This window comes from Melanotaenia boesemani, chromosome 13, assembly GCF_017639745.1.
Source record: "Melanotaenia boesemani isolate fMelBoe1 chromosome 13, fMelBoe1.pri, whole genome shotgun sequence".
In the NCBI taxonomy this organism is placed as follows: domain Eukaryota; kingdom Metazoa; phylum Chordata; class Actinopteri; order Atheriniformes; family Melanotaeniidae; genus Melanotaenia; species Melanotaenia boesemani.
This window is the reverse complement of record NC_055694.1, coordinates 29,421,859-29,439,794: the sequence shown is the minus strand read 5'-3', so window position 1 is coordinate 29,439,794 and position 17,936 is coordinate 29,421,859. Positions and strand designations below refer to the sequence as shown.

Sequence of the window (17,936 nt, the reverse complement as noted above, 5' to 3'; positions counted from 1 at the left end):
ATCTGTTTGGTTGTTTTGGTTGACCTTTATGATGCTATATCTATTGATAAATTCATTTTACATCATCATCATCAGCTTCATAGCTAGTGAGGCCCTGACTCCTTTGGATTTACAATTGTAAGATCTCAAGATCTATTCAAATGGCAGCATACTGACCACTGGAAATGTTTCATCAGCATTCATCTCACTCAGTCACACATCAACAGAAACAAACACACATGACCATATTTGGCCTTGACAGAACGTTTCTTTTATAGCTGAAAAAGATGATGAATAAAGAAAATTTGCTCCAATTAACGTGTTTTAAACAATCTATATTCAAGGTTAAGTGATGAACAGCAATCAAATTAATTAATTCTAAACAACATAAAGTATAAAGATGTGAACACAAATTCAGTTTTGATTCTTAGTTAAACTCCTAATTATTTTTAATTGTGGTGTTTTAATCAATTTTAATACAGGAACCTCATCAAGAGGCTAATGAAAAAGTAGAATAATTCACTTATTTTCTTGTAGTTTTAAAAGTGTCTCGGCCTCTGAAGAGAAAACGGATTACCCGAGAGTTTAGTCTTTCTTGATCAGTCTTATTTCACCTGTATTATTCTCCATCTGGGCAGCCAAATGAAGCAAAGCATAAAATAATCAAACCGCTGCACCATGTGACCTGCTGACTTTAGCTAACACTTTAGCATGATAGCAACAAGCACCCGCCACCTCAAGGTGTTGCAAAGTTCTGTCTGCCTCACTTCATTACTTTTCTATGCAGTTTATTGTCCAATCAGTGAGAGTAACTGTCACAGATTTACATTAAAAACATTACACAGACTGTAGAACGTAATGATGGATAATAAATCTTTCTGTAAACTTTATATTGCTGAGGAGCAGAAATGGGCATGTGCCATACAACCCAGCGTGAATGGGATCGATCATTCAGGCTCAGCTTAGCTGACCGCTGCCTCATCTCAGTTTTTTCTGCCCTGTTTTTTAGATCAGGAAATGTGTGAATTTAGCAATTTTACTTAAGAAAATGTTAAAATGATTGGAGTCATATAAGACAGATCAGTGGACAAATATCAAAAGTTTTATTCATTTTTCATATTCCCCTTGTTAAAAAAAGATATTAATGCACGCGCTGCAGTTGTGTGATGTCCCATTAAGGGACAAAAAGCATCTAAAGTGCCGTAAACTAATGGTATAGTATTGACAGGAAATATTTTGGTATCACCTATCTCTAGTTTTCTGTGGTTTCATGAGCTAGTCAATCAATAATGTGCTCTGAGCTGCAGCTTCTGGTTGTCAATTCACCCTGATTTGCCTTGACTTTGCTTTTCCTCGCTGCAGTTATCCTGCACTCACGCACAACACCTTTAAATTAAAGTGACTGAGAAAGACAATCCTCTTATCCCAGAGCCTGTTTTCTCCCTGCCGGATATCCTCTCTGTCCTGGCTCTTTGTCTGCTTCATGCAACGGGCCTCCTCTGAAACACAACCCCCTCTCCTCCTTGTCATGGCCCACGCCAGCAGCTGCAGGGTTAATGTTTAGCAGCAGCGCAGTCAGAGGCAGAAGTAGTAGGAGGAAGAGGAGGAGGAGGAGGGGAGAGCAGCAGAGAGATGGGGGCTGGTCCACAGCTGTTGTAGTAGGCAGGGTCTGTCGGGGTAGGAAGGCTGCCTCAGTCGTCCTGAAACAATGGGAGACATGGCAGCCTCTGCAGACACACAGGACAGGCCTGTAGCTGCAGCGTAGAGGAAACCAGCTTCCTTGCCACGCTCGCCGACTGACGACACTTTAACAAGGGGGGGGGAAATCTCCTCTGCAGCCGGAAAGCAGAAATGTAAGGTTGGGAGCTATTTTGTTCCCCCCTCCCTGCTGGTGCCTTATGTGCTTCTGCTGAAGGATATCTGAGATGCTCTGACTGGATGAGTGAAAAGCCGGCAGGATCAAGGTGAGCTGACACACTGTCTGTTCTTCAGGAAGGTGACGGGGTGTTTTCAGGGGCTGTCGCTCTGGGTCCGGCTTTTCTGGGTCCAAACTAAGCTGATGTTTGACTTCTGTCTGCTTTCCTGGAGCTGTCCAGACTCACACTCAGGTCTGATTGGCTCTGTGGAGGCTTAGCTAAGCGCTGTCACCACTCTCAGGCATGTTGGACTGTTTTGGCTTCAGCTAACAAAGTGTCATAAATCTCCTGGCTGGGCGGTGGTGTGTTCAGTGTGTGTGATATCACAGATGAAGGCCTGTGGTGTGTTTTCTGCCTCTGCCGGTGGGTGTGGAGGCAGCCCGCCACACATTTCAGAGGGATCCCTGTTTTCTTTGATTGCTTTCAGACATACATGGCTCACAGCCACATTTTCAGTTCCTTTTGAGAAAGGAGCTCCCCTCCTCCTCCTTCTCCTTCATCCCCTTCCCCCACGTCCTTTCCACCGCCTCTGCTCCTCATCCCAAATATTGCTTGTGTACGATTGGTCTCGGCTCATGCAGGCAAACATCAGACAGGAAGCAGCAGCCGGCCTGATTCTGCCTCACCCACATCTCTCCTCTTTCATATTCATCCACATGTGAATTCATGACAGGAACTGCTGCATCTGCTGGAAAGAATCTAAACATGGCCTACATTTCCTCTTCAATTCCACTGGATTTTGTCATGCTGTTTGCATCTCCCACCTTCACAGCAGCAACTTCAGCCTGCACCTTTCCAGATTGGCAGATGGAGACGGTGGTGTTGGATGTATCCTCAGACGGCCTCGCTGTGCCAAATCCCCAGCAGTGACACTGACATGATTTAAGAAGCTTTTGTACATTTATTCTCTCTGCTGCAGCCGAGTCGCCTTTGATTTAGATTTTTTTTGTGTGTAGCTTCATTCTCTGGTTCTGCTTATCGTTATTTGCAGCATTTTACAAATCTGAATTTTATTTACTTCCTGTTTCACAGTTTTTCATCCGTCAGAAATGAAAGAAACGTTTCTGGGGATCATTGAAATGCTGACCTGCTCTCTGTGGGCATGACATGGATCACGGTTCTGGGTTCCTTGGACCAGCCATACCAGTTGATCTATTAAAACCCAGATTGAGTGGGCAGATGCTCGACACCGCTAATCTCATTGCAGTCGGACGGGATCTGAAAGGATCAGACCCGGTTACCCTGCAGACTGCTTTCTGAAATGAAGAGTTAATGCTGCAGCAGGCACTGGTTTCTGTTAGATCCTGATTCTGCAGAATGAGGGAAGCTAATCAAATAGCTTGATGGAGAAATCCCACGTCAGACTGAAAGGACTGTTATGGATGCCTCCAAAAGCTGAATAATTCATTACTCTTTCTTTCATTACATTTCACAATGACTCAGAGATGAAAGGGAAGACGAGAGGAGAAAAGGGAATGCTGGTTTCTGACCAGCCCTGGTATCTCCTTGGGGAATTACCATCTTCCTGTCCTCTCAGTTTCCTGCGGTCCGTCACAGAGGTGACATTGGCCTCAGTTATCCCCAAACTCTTCCCCTGGCACCTTTCATGCTCTTGTGTGTTTTATTTAGTCTCATGATTGAAAACCTGAACAAGAAACTTTCATCCAGGAGCCGATTTATTAAAACCTGTCCTGGTGTTTCTCTCCGTCAGCTCCGTGGTGGTGTTACTGGGGTCAGAGGTGCCTGACGAAGATCCTGTTCAAGAGTCATAACGAGAGCTCAACCCACAGGTAGGTGAACTCCCTGATGGAGGAATGTCTGTGATGTCACTTCCTTCTTTTATTTTCCTTTGTCTGTGCTTCTTCATCATCATCAGGCAAAACAACAAACTTCCTCTGTGTTGGTGGTGAAAACCAAAATAAACCAATCAGTGACTGGTCTCGATCAGGGGGTCAGACTCATCTTAGTTAACCAATCTGATCAGACCAGTAAGATAACAGCATAATAACATATAAAATGATTGAAAACTCCACATTTTACCTTTGTTTTAGTATAAAAGAAGTATTACAATAAAGTACTACATTGTACTGAAGCTACTACATTGCAAACTACTACAATGTACTACTAAACTGTCAAGATGTTTACATTTAATGAACTATCCTTTTAAAACATTGTAAACAACCTGAAAATTTTGGAGGAAACAATTTGTTTTATTTATTTTTATTCCATATTTTATTATATTTGATATATTATTATATTTTTTATAATAAAATCTAATTCAAATAAATAAAAATATATTTTACTCTCTCTCTCTCTCTCTCTCTCTCTCTCTCTCTCTCTATATATATATATATATATATATATATATATATATATATATATATATAATCATGATTAATCACCATTCGCGACTATACCTGAAATTTGCCCGTTTTTATTGAATTGTATGAGCAGAAACAGCAAGCAAATGCTTGCCTGGGTTTTTTTTTTTTTTTTTTGCATTACATGATCACTTTTGTTGTAATAATCAGTTCAGTATTATATAAAATCAAGACCTTAAAATATATGTCTCATTTATGCCCTCCTTTTCCTGTCTGGCCCTTATCAACACTTTTAAAGACTCGCTTCTGCATATCTGGAGTATAAATCCTTTCTACCACCTGTTAGCTACTTTGAGAAAGAAGGGTCCTGCTCTGATTTGTAGTTTAGACCCTGTTCATAATTTCTCTCATCACATTCATGGCCTAATATGAGCAGGACTCCAACATCAGCAGCAATGATTTAGAGAAGACATCACTTGCTTCCTTTCGCTGGTTCACTCTCACTAGATTTCTGAATCTGATCATCTTCGTAGATGAGTGCATGGCTGTCTAATGACTAGTAGATTATACAGCTGTTTCTCTAGCAATCATTAATGCTGAAAAGTTATACAAAATAAAACCATATTTAATTGAAATAGGCTGCTGTTGTCAGCATTTCCATTGTTCAGCTTCAATTGATAGTGACATGGGTCTGATTGACATGAGACTGATAAATGTAGCTTTCCACTGGTAGCACCTCCAAAAATAATACTTTTGTGTAAAAAATTGCTGGAATGAACCATGAACTGCTAAACAATAAAGAAACGCAACAAGCGAGAGGGTACTAGCGACAGAAAAGCCGATCAGCTGATCACTGACAGCCGTCTGCAGCCGACACAGACACCAGATTAGTGACGCAAAAACTATGTGTAAAGTTTTTTTCTTTTTTTTCTTTTGTATTTGCGGGAAAGTGCACTTTTAAACTTCATATCTACATTTCATGTTTATTCTGTTTTTATTACATTTTAAATTCATTTTATTAATTTACATTATTTTAGACTTATGTACACATTTATTGCAACTCCCAGATCACAATGTATCTATAAAATCACCAAACATTTAATCCCAGTCAGCTGGAAGTAATAAATCAGAGTAACCTTTCCATATCTAGAAGTTATTTTAAATGTACATACATTTACATTTACACATGTGTGTAGTAATTCTGACGACCTGAAATGACTCGCCTTGTAATACAAACTGAAGGCAGATCTATAAGTCTATAAGATCGAAAAGATAAAACAAATTATCCCCCTGCTTTGGAAGTGTTTTACATTTACACATAAAAAATTAAAACCTCAAGTGGATATAGTAAGAATTACAGTTACATTTATTAAAATATTACAGTTAATATCTTCTTTTATTGTCACATTAACCAGATTCACTCTGTAGGCCAAATTGGACCTTGTGGTGGGCTGGTTTTAGCCCCCAGGCCAGATGTTTCACACCCCTATAGAGGACACTGGTCTATATTTACAATAGAGGATAGCTTTCTCCTCTGGTGTCGTGTTGCAACATATTTGTTTGCAGATGGATACACGGCAGTATCTCACTGCTCATGTTCTCCATAAGCAGGTAACTGTTTGAGGCGTTTTAAAGGAACAAAAGCTCCACATGCTGGTTTGGGCCTGAGGCCAACACTTGATCCGGTCTGTTTTGTTCCGTGATTGAAGCATTAAGCCGTGAACTCTCTGTTTACACTGGGACATGTTGGGTTGAGTGGTGTGTTTCTGAGAAGGGTGCATTCACAAAAACCAAACAAAAAGCTCTGCTCCGTCCTAATATCGGTTTTCTCCTTTTTATTTTCACTGGCGTGATTCTTGTTTCTATGTCTCAGTTTAGAAATTGAGGTCCAGGCTGAGAGAAACCCACCAGTTCCCCTGGGACAGAACTTCACAATGAGCCAACAGATCATGACATAGACAGTGAAGAAGAGAGCCCAGTGCATCGTAGCAGACTGGGCCTTTAGCAGCAGAACTAAAGAAGTGCAGTTATTAGGCTAAAAGAACTTAAAATGTGTTTGCATCTAGTACCCAAACTGACTGGTTTCAGAGGAGAGGAACCACTACCCAAACTGGCCTCTGGTTCCAGAGGAGAGGAACCAGTGCCCAAACTGGTGTATGGTTCCAGAGGAGAGGAACCAGTACCCAAACTGGCGACTGGTTTCAGAGGAGAGGAACCAGTACCCAAACTGACTGGTTTCAGAGGAGAGGAACCACTGCCCAAACTGGTGTATGGTTTCAGAGGAGAGGAACCAGTGCCCAAACTGGTGTATGGTTTCAGAGGAAAGGACCCAGTGCCCAAACTGGTGTATGGTTTCAGAGGAGAGGAACCAGTACCCAAACTGGCCTCTGGTTCCAGAGGAGAGGAACCAGTGCCCAAACTGGTGTATGGTTTCAGAGGAGAGGAACCAGTACCCAAACTGGCCTCTGGTTCCAGAGGAGAGGAACCAGTGCCCAAACTGGTGTATGGTTTCAGAGGAGAGGAACCAGTACCCAAACTGGCCTCTGGTTCCAGAGGAGAGGAACCAGTGCCCAAACTGGTGTATGATTTCAGAGGAGAGGAACCAGTACCCAAACTGGCCTCTGGTTCCAGAGGAGAGGAACCAGTGCCCAAACTGGTGTATGATTTCAGAGGAGAGGAACCAGTACCCAAACTGGCCTCTGGTTCCAGAGGAGAGGAACCAGTGCCCAAACTGGTGTATGATTTCAGAGGAGAGGAACCAGTACCCAAACTGGCCTCTGGTTCCAGAGGAGAGGAACCAGTGCCCAAACTGGTGTATGGTTCCAGAGGAGAGGAACCACGGCCCAAACTGGCCTCTGGTTCCAGAGGAGAGGAACCAGTACCCAAACTGGCCTCTGGTTCCATAGAAGAGGAACCAGTACCCAAACTGGTGTATGGTTCCAGAGGAGAGGAACCACGGCCCAAACTGGCCTCTGGTTCAAGAGGAGAGGAACCAGTGCCCAAACTGGTGTATGATTTCAGAGGAGAGGAACCAGTGCCCAAACTGGCCTCTGGTTCCAGAGGAGAGGAACCAGTGCCCAAACTGGTGTATGGTTCCAGAGGAGAGGAACCACGGCCCAAACTGGCCTCTGGTTCCAGAGGAGAGGAACCAGTACCCAAACTGGCCTCTGGTTCCATAGAAGAGGAACCAGTGCCCAAACTGGTGTATGGTTCCAGAGGAGAGGAACCACGGCCCAAACTGGCCTCTGGTTCCAGAGGAGAGGAACCAGTGCCCAAACTGGCCTCTGGTTCCAGAGGAGAGGAACCAGTGCCTAAACTGGTGTATGGTTCCAGAGGAGAGGAACCACGGCCCAAACTGACCTCTGGTTCCAGAGGAGAGGAACCAGTGCCCAAACTGGTGTATGGTTCCAGAGGAGAGGAACCAGTACCCAAACTGGCCTCTGGTTCCAGAGGAGAGGAACCAGTGCCCAAACTGGTGTATGGTTCCAGAGGAGAGGAACCAGTACCCAAACTGGCGACTGGTTTCAGAGGAGAGGAACCAGTACCCAAACTGACTGGTTTCAGAGGAGAGGAACCACTGCCCAAACTGGTGTATGGTTTCAGAGGAGAGGAACCAGTGCCCAAACTGGTGTATGGTTTCAGAGGAAAGGACCCAGTGCCCAAACTGGTGTATGGTTTCAGAGGAGAGGAACCAGTACCCAAACTGGCCTCTTTTTCCAGAGGAGAGGAACCAGTGCCCAAACTGGTGTATGGTTTCAGAGGAGAGGAACCAGTACCCAAACTGGCCTCTGGTTCCAGAGGAGAGGAACCAGTGCCCAAACTGGTGTATGATTTCAGAGGAGAGGAACCAGTACCCAAACTGGCCTCTGGTTCCAGAGGAGAGGAACCAGTGCCCAAACTGGTGTATGATTTCAGAGGAGAGGAACCAGTACCCAAACTGGCCTCTGGTTCCAGAGGAGAGGAACCAGTGCCCAAACTGGTGTATGATTTCAGAGGAGAGGAACCAGTACCCAAACTGGCCTCTGGTTCCAGAGGAGAGGAACCAGTGCCCAAACTGGTGTATGGTTCCAGAGGAAAGGAACCACGGCCCAAACTGGCCTCTGGTTCCAGAGGAGAGGAACCAGTACCCAAACTGGCCTCTGGTTCCATAGAAGAGGAACCAGTACCCAAACTGGTGTATGGTTCCAGAGGAGAGGAACCACGGCCCAAACTGGCCTCTGGTTCCAGAGGAGAGGAACCAGTGCCTAAACTGGCCTCTGGTTCCAGAGGAGAGGAACCAGTGCCCAAACTGGTGTATGATTTCAGAGGAGAGGAACCAGTGCCCAAACTGGCCTCTGGTTCCAGAGGAGAGGAACCAGTGCCCAAACTGGTGTATGGTTCCAGAGGAGAGGAACCAGTGCCCAAACTGGCCTCTGGTTCCAGAGGAGAGGAACCAGTACCCAAACTGGTGTATGGTTCCAGAGGAGAGGAACCACGGCCCAAACTGGCCTCTGGTTCCAGAGGAGAGGAACCAGTGCCCAAACTGGCCTCTGGTTCCAGAAGAGAGGAACCAGTGCCTAAACTGGTGTATGGTTCCAGAGGAGAGGAACCACGGCCCAAACTGGCCTCTGGTTCCAGAGGAGAGGAACCAGTGCCCAAACTGGCCTCTGGTTCCAGGGGAGAGGAACCAATGCCCAAACTGGTGTATGGTTTCAGAGGAGAGGAACCAGTGCCCAGACTGGTGTTTTGTTTCAGAGGAGAGGAACCAGTGCCCAAACTGGTGTATGGTTTCAGAGGAGAGGAACCAATGCCCAAACTGGTGTATGGTTTCAGAGGAGAGGAACCAGTACCCAAACTGGTGTTTTGTTTCAGAGGAGAGGAACCAGTGTCCAAACTGGCCTCTGGTTCCAGAAGAGAGGAACCAGTTCGTCTGAGTATACCACATTCTCTTGTTTTCTAGCCAATAGACAATAATCCCTTAAGTATCCACGAATATCAAATATTAGACGATTTTATTGCCAGTTTAACAAACATGTTTTCTAATGTATTTGGTATTGGCACATTTCTACTAAGGTGAGGAAAACAAAATACACTTAAAACATACTCTTCTGAGCTCTATTGCTCATTTGCCACAATCATGTGCAAAATGTATTCTGGGAGAAAAGAGGCCGTAAGGGATGCACCACCAGCACCCTTCGCTATGGTCTAAAAAGAGTGCAGGTTTGTAGGGTGGATTCAGAGGCGCTTCCCAATAGGACAGTGCTTGCCGCTCCACTGTGACATATGTAGCTGAAAAAACTGCACTTTGAAGTGCGTAGACCCTGAAATGGGACACAGCTAATATCTATAGTTGCAGAGGTCATCGCAGAAATTTCACCGAGACCCAGAAGTCAAGAGTTCAGATACTGAATGTACAGACAAAAGAGCATCTAAATCTATCACAACACCTGACAAAGTTTTATGGTAAGACCACACAAGCTTCTTCTGTGCCGTGTCAAAGGAGACACATGGGCCAGTCACAACACCATGGAGGAGCGAGAATCTCCTCATTGTGTCATTTTAAAGGACTTGCAGAGACAAGTGTATTCAAAGGAGATAAAGTTGCTCAGTAAAGGCACACAGCTTCCATCTCAGAGTGAATTTTATCAGATGGATGTCTTTCTGGACAGAGATTGAATCATCAAGGTGGTAGGGAGATTGAAAAGTGCATCCATGCCTGCCTCACAGAAACACCCCGTTATTTTTTCAAGGGATCATTACATCACAATGATGCTAGCTCACTTTCACTAGCAAGTCTAACATCAGGGACAGGGACTCCCCGTAAATCAGATCAGATTAAACGGATACTGGATACCTGGCATCAACAGGGCTGTTGCAGCAAACGTGCTAAATGTGTCAAATGTTAAAGGCTCAAGAGAGCTGTGGAAGAGCAGCGAATGGCAAACTTGCCAGCAGAGTGTGTAGACCCATTCCCACCTTTCACTTAGTGGCTGCTTTTGCATGAGAGTTTTAATTCCCCTTTAATTCAGAATACAAATTAAATCCTCTTTAAAATGACATTGTAAACACATAATTCTGAATGAAAATGGCCTTTCCAGTTAAATTTAAATCCAAAGTAAATGGCTGGTTTATTCTGATTTTAAATCCAAAATGAACAATTCCTCGATATGTTCATTCTGCTTGAAATCAATTTTGGTCGTTCTGTTCATGCTCGTTTCCTTGTCCTGTCATGATGATGCTGTCATTTTGAGCTGCTGCTTCAAAACTAGAATCAAAATCAGAGCTTAAAAGGTTATTATTACATGGTCTTCCATGTTGTAGATGAAATGAAAAGAAGCAGGAATTCAAATTTCTTCCGGTAGACGTAAATACGTCATGTCCGTCCCCTGTCCAGTCAGAACCTTTCCCAGCCCCCAGATCTAAAGCAGAATTGAATAAAGGTGATTAAACGTGTTGTAAACCTCAATTCGGAATTTCTATTTCTATGTAAATGCAAAGTAGAATACTTTAATTGTGAATGATTTAATTCTGAATAATGAATTCCTAATTAAAAAACATGGCCACTGTGGAATGGACTACTTTGGTCTCTTCTTTTCAAAACAAGATTGCAAAGTGCACAAGCGGTAAGCCTGCTTTTCACGTCTGCTGTCGAGCCAGCCGTGTTGAAATGTTGGATGACATGTCAGCCAACTTTATCAACAGCCTCCGCTCTTTCATTGCAGTTAGAGGAGCAGTAGGCCGAGTAAGATGTGATCAGGGGACAAATTTTATGGGAGCTAAGAATGAATTAAATGATGCACTAAAGCAAATGGACTCGGACTGGCTGACTACATTTCTGGCTGAAAAGCAGTGTGACTTCATCATGAATTCTCCTCATTCAAGTCACGTCAGAGGAGTACCAGAGAGACAAATCAGAATGGTGAGAAAGGTTCTTAGCTCTCTCTTATCAGGCAGAAGGGACGATGCCTCACTCTGCACTTTTCATTATGAAGCACTATTGTCCACTCATAGTTGACAAACTACGTGACCCAAACAGTCTTGAACCACTGCCTCTCAATCATCTGCTGACTATGAAACCTGTTGGAGCCTTGCCACGCCCTGGCAAATTCATCAGAAGACATGTATGCTTGCAAAATTTGGTGTCAGGTTCAATATCTGCCAGAGCAATTTTGGAGTCGCTGGGGAAGAGAATATCTCCAACATTTCCTCCAGACAACGCTGGCATGGTGCAGAAAGAAACCTCAATGTTGGCGACATCATCTTGGAAAAGTCAGAAGATCTTCAGCGCAATGAATGAATGAAATGAAATGAATGAAAAATACTTTATTAATCCCTTTGCAGGGAAATTCATGTTTTCAGTACAACCCATCCAAGACTAGACAAAACAACATATGATGACACAAACAGAACAGGCATACTGACGGAGCAGCCATTTCTACAGCGCTCCTTGTCTTAGATATAGGTGAAAGGTAACATTAGGGGAGTAAGATGTAGCTGGAGAGGATAAAAAAGGCATCTCCACACTGGGCCTAAGGGCCCATTATTGAGATACAAAAAAATGAAGATTAGTTAAAGTTAGACAATAACTGATGCAGATAGACTTGTGGGGCAAGTTTAAGCTTAGTTATCTGAAGATGGGGAAGAACCGACAGCTCTCTTTTACCCTGTTCAGAAGCTAATCTTAGACCTTTACACCAATAATCTTTTTCTTGCTGAATTATATGTGGACATTTACAAAGACTTTTACTTATCTGAATGATTGACAGCATCTTGTAGACCTTGAGTAAAGGCCATTTTAAGTTTGGAAATCATTTGTGATTTGTTTAATTTAGTCACTCCTGATTTGGTGGGAGTGAAAATGACCTTCAGTAATGACCAAAATGTATTACAGAGGCCAAACTTTTACAGCTTTTTAGGAAAATTGTGGAAAAAAAAAAACACAAGTGGCAAAATGTGATGACCATAACTGAATAGCTTGTTTTTTTGGGGGGGGTGTTGAACCCAGTCATTGTTGGATTTTCTCTGTATGAGACACAGCTTCAGAGCTGTTTCTCTTTGGGGCGTTCTCTGCAAATCTTCTGACATTTACTTTGCACTTGAAAAAAAACCACAGCACCACATTTTCATGTTATATTTAGTCTCACTCTTGTTGTCGTTTGCTCCACACTGTAATTTCCATGTGAATGTTTGCAGTCACATACAGATGTGTGCATGTTTCGGGGCATTGTTGCCTGGAGCTGCAGAGTCAAGCTGTAATGTGCTATTAGTAAAGAAAAAGCTGTTTATAAGCACTCAGGATTGCTCCTGCAGCCAAGGTCAGTTGAACAGGGAATATCTGCTTCCGTTCTCAGATGGGCTTCATTGATCGGGTCTCCATTATACATTCAGGTTTGTCTGTGTTGAGTCACTCACAGCTCAATAAGCAGCCTACACTTTGGATAGCGCTGCTTAGGTTTGTCCATGAGGGTTCGCAGTCAGTGAAGTTCAATAATCTTCCTGTAAATGCTTTACAAACAGGTCCAGTTACACAAACTGACAGGTCTCTGCTGATTTCTGCTCAGCACTTCCCATCACTGATTTCATTCTTTCCACATCTTTACATTTAGCTTTTACTTTGTTTACTTTAAATTCATTTAAAGCCCCAATGTGAAACAGTTGCAGCAGTACACTAGAATATACTTTGCAAATTTTTAATTGGTGTGAAAACTTGTGAAATTATAAACTGGTGTTTTTTATTTTCCTAAAAAAGAGGACATTAGCTCCAAAGTTCTTCCTCATCCTTTCACTCAATAGTTGCATCGTGTGAATTCTGTTCAGATGTCATCACATCCTCAACACTGGACCTTTAAAGTTAACAGTGTAGTTTCTTTATATACTGCCAAGAAAATAGAGAAGAGGTGCACTGATTTATTTAAACATGCACAGGATATAAGTAAAAACAGTTAACCCCTTAAAATCCTGCAATTTTTGCCTAAAAACAGGTTTTTATGCATAAAAGACTTGTTATTGACTGTTTTACAAGACTACTTTGAATGGACTCTTGCTGATGTAACAGGCTTGTTGTTGCAGTATCATCTGTTACTAGAGTACAGTATGGCTTCAAAAACAAACTGCATTTGCGACTGGTCTGAAATAAGTCTGTTAATGACCCATTCATTTGAATCAGGTGTGTTGCTGCAGGGACACATCCAATACCTGCAGGATACCGGCCCTTGAAGACCAGAGTTTATGATTTCTGGTCATCTTCATTCATATCCTAAGAATCTTAGCTTTCCAATGGTGTTTAACATTTGTAGGAACCTGGAAGGGAGACTAAGTAAACACACATTTATATGTCATGTCCCACCCACAAGACGTCTGGTTCCAATGGATTAAATAATGGTGGTCATATTTCATTTACCAATCTTTATTCTTCATCCCAGTCTGAACTCCCTGAGAGAAACTTTCTTAATAGTTCTTTAAGTAGTCTTCAGAAATAGTTCTGCAGGATCCATGAAGGACAAAAGCTCTTCTCTGGATGTTTCTGCCTTTTGTTCTCTGTCCAGGAAGATTCATCTCTCCATCAGACCTGGAGTGACAACATCATGCAAAGCAAGGTGATATCTGGCTATACTGGACAGTTTGGTTTGGTAAACCCTGATCTAAAGGAAAGATTCCCAAATAAGTGGGCATACCAAACTGTACCGTACCAACCTGTACCCTACTAACCCATCCCCTACCTTGCCATACCATGCTGAGCCACACCTGTTGTTGAAAGCGGGGCTTTAGAGATCCAAGAGACTTTTTATCCCATTCTGATTTTCACTTTCACGCCATTTCAGCTGTGTTAAATCCCTGGGAATTCCCATTGGATATTCTTTTTAGGTAACTTTAGAATTTTACATTTGGTCCCAATGGACAGAAAATGTCCCAATAAAAAAGATTATAAATGTCCTTTTTGATGCCACGTGTATCTTAACATAAACAAATGCATTCCTTGAAGGTTTCATTAGGACTAGAAACCTTCTAGTTTTAATTTGCATGTTTGTCAGATTGTGCCACTTTTTCTAACCCTTTGGGGTATAAATGCCAGTTTTGACTACTTTTGATTTTATGCTTATTTCACCTTTAAAAACACTTTAACCTGCATTGAGTATCAGTATCATTCTTTTTAGAATAATCTCACTTGTGTGAATTTACCGTTATCTTTTAATTTTGACCTCATACATTAAAACACTGGACCCAAAATCACACAAAAACACACGTCCGAGTGGGACAAAGTTGGATTTATTACCACAAACAAATCTAACGAAGCATTTCTATAATTTCAAATAGAAATGTAGATGCAAAATTTTATAAACAAATCATGTACAAAACTGTAAAATATCACTTATATACAATTATTTACATTAAAATGCAAACAATACCCCAGGCATCTTTTTTGTACAACTATTTACAAAACAGTCAGATGTCAGATGTTATTTGTGCCACTTAAAAAAAAAACATTGATTATAAATTAAAATGTATAATATAAAACAATAACATACTTCGAACACAGTAAATGTGACAAATCTCAAGACTCACTATCCTATCGCTGTCTCTTGTTTCACCAGCACTCCCACAACTTTGCCCCAGCAACTGAATGATGATTTTTTTACAGCAACTGGCTGTAATATATATAAATATATATATATATATATATATATATATATATATATATATATATATATATATATATATATATATATATATATATATATATAAATAAACATATATATATATATATATATATATATATATATATATATATATATATATATATATATATATATATATATAATCATAACTCTGGTTTTACTTCATCAAACAACACAATTTAAAAACTGGTTTATAGTTTAAAGTCTGCACTGTTGACACAAGTTGAAATGGAGACTTGAGGAGACTTACTGGCGCAATCACAAGATTCTCCATTCTGCTAGGTGGACATGCTCCCGGTGTAGCGCCACGGAGGTTGGAACAAAACCGTGGTGCAGCCATGACGTGGCGCACACACACCCGGTGGAAATCAGGGGTAGTTGGCTGCGTCTTGCTGCTTGGTCACCTTAAATGGGATTTGTGATCTGTCCGTCGTCCCTAGAGGGCTAAGCACGTAGGGCATTTTGTAGGAATTTATTTAATTATTTTTAATTAATAAAAGGATAACTACAAATGATAATTAGATTGTTATATTTATATTTCAGGCTGAAGTTGCTTTAAAAGACCGACTCATCTGAAGTAGAAATAAATATGTAAACATAATATTTTTACAGCAGTTTTTCCAAAAGTGACATTTTTGTGAAATCAAACATTTTTTTTCTTTTCTTTTTTTTTCTGGATAGAAAAAAATGTATGAGAATCAATATTGCTGCCGGTCACTTATCTGTTCCAGGGCCTAATAATAATAATAATTAGCAAATAGTCAATGGAAATAATTGTAAGTATTTTAGTTTTTTTCCATTAAAAAAACTGGAGTTGTGTAAACAAACTGGCCTTGAAAGTGTTAAAAACAACAAATTATAATAATTATTATTTGATATGTATATTACAGACTGAAGTTGTTTTTTTTTTTAAAAGACTGATTTGAAGTGGAAGAAATATTAATATATTAATATTTACATCAGTTTTTGTGAAGGTGACATTTTTTGTTCTTAGGATGAAATAAATATGTAACTTTATTAAATTTTTTTTAAAAAAAAGAAAAGCGTTAATACACAGACAGAAAACAAAAGAAGTGGGCCATTATTTTGTAGTAATTCCCTGATAAGACCACTGATTATGAGATGAATGTCAAGAAAATTATAATGATACAGCGTGCTCTAGTTGTATCACAAACAAAATGGCTATTAATCACAATAAAAATATTTATTTAATCTTGTAAAGAAGACATAAGACTGAAGTCCATTTCTGTGTCACCTGTCCCAGTCAGGAAACTGGAAACTGTGCCAGTTCCTGATTGGCCTCAAAGCACAGAATCAGGCCGGTCTCATCCGCTCTAATGACTCCTTAAGAAGTGTCAGTTGGATCTGGGTTCCTGGTGACACACCTACTGCCTCTCACAACCCTTTGCTGCTCACGCACACTCACCTTGAGCCACTCCTGATGCTCGGCCATATGCTCGGGACAGCGCCATGCTCCTGCTCGACGTGGCGCTGCAGCTTGATGTGTAGAAGCAGAGGAATGTTATCTGAACACAGCTACAGGATGGATGAGAAAACTGTCGAATGTTAACGTCATTCTTGGAGATGAAGCTGGAGGCGGATGTGGAGCAGACCTTGGTTCACTTTTAGTGACACAGTTCAGACCCATCCGCAGGTCCTGATAGAAAACTGAATATTTTGGTTTTGGACATATCAGATTAGGGAGTTTAATGGACATTTTTCACATATTTTTATGCACAGCAGATTAAACAATAATAAAAACTTTCATTTGTTTTGACCCAGTGGGCAAGGCCCACACATTCACAAAACCGGCTATCCCACCTAGAAATTAGTCTTTTTCATTTATATATTTTTTAAACATAATTTTCATTTATAATTAATTAACTGCTATTTTTATATTGGTACTAAGTCATTATAACTTATAACTATTTCTGCACTGAGAAAACTGATTTCTCCAGATATTTGCAAGTTGTGTGTCTGTATATTTAATCTATGTGTATATAATTTCCAAATCTGATACCAATGGACATCAGAAAGTGGTTCAATGATAACAGGAAGACAGAAGCAGGTGTCACACTGACAGAATCAATCATTTAATGTAGGCTGGAGGATTCCAGCAATGAGATGAGACCCAGCAAGAGAGCAACCACAGGTATCCCACCTTCTCCTCTGCCTCATTGTCTGCAGCTGATTAAACTCAGTCTGACTCATCCTTACAAAGTGTAATGTCACTTTTACATGTTTACTCACAGTATTTTAGTATGTTGTTTTACAGAGTTAAAGTAAGTGCTTAACACGAACCAGGATCAGTTTGTTTTAGCTCTAGTAGCCTTTCTCTAAAATAAACTCGTGTACCTATGCAGGTTGGTTTCTGAGCGTTCCTCCACGGTTCCTCTTTGACTGCATGTAGAAGTTTGTGGAGTAACTGGATCATGATGAAAACATCTGAGCCTGGGTCTGTCTTCTATGTGAAATGTGATCCGTGATGTTGAACATATCTCTCATAATATTTCTGATCAGGTTCTTTGATGAGCTCCTACCGTGCTAACTTGGTTATTATGAGCAAATAGTAAAAATTTAATGTCTGGCTTGTACAAATAGCAATGTATTCTTTCAATTTTCCATGATGTGAACATTTGACCCAACATCCAGAATGTGGCTCATCTGTTTTTCTTTCTTTGAGTGTATTTTAGTTATATTTTAGTCTTCTACTCATTAGTATATTTTTGTTTTTCACTTTTTTATGTCTTTGTCCAGTATTATAATACAGAGTCCAGTATTTCTGGCTTCTGTGGAATGTCTTTGTGTGCCTTTAAATACAGCACATTGGTAACCACAATATATATATACACATATATATATATATATATGTTATATAGATAAAAACGATTGAATTGGAAGCACAGTATTTATATGACATCATTTCAAGCTTGTGATTTACACCCTGTGTGTTAAAGAAGAAAACATCATACGTGGGACCTTTAAGTCTAGTTTTACTATTCACAGCGCTCCCCATCTTCCCCAGACCACATTTTAAAGTATCTTTGTGCAAGATACTGAACCCC

General features: G+C 41.0%; 1 protein-coding gene across 3 annotated transcripts in view; it reads left to right on the top strand.

The window, feature by feature from the left end:
• nckap5l (NCK-associated protein 5-like) overlaps positions 1 to 17,936 on the top strand; it is a 55,405-nt gene that overhangs the window by 19,667 nt on the left and 17,802 nt on the right. For 2 of the 3 annotated variants that reach the window (XM_042003122.1, XM_042003123.1), the window contains exon 2: positions 3,607 to 3,685. The gene's annotated coding sequence lies outside the window, so the exon portion shown is untranslated. Of the gene's footprint in view, positions 1 to 1,715; positions 1,944 to 3,606; positions 3,686 to 17,936 lie in introns of those variants that run through there. The other variant, XM_042003124.1, reaches the window with a different exon arrangement.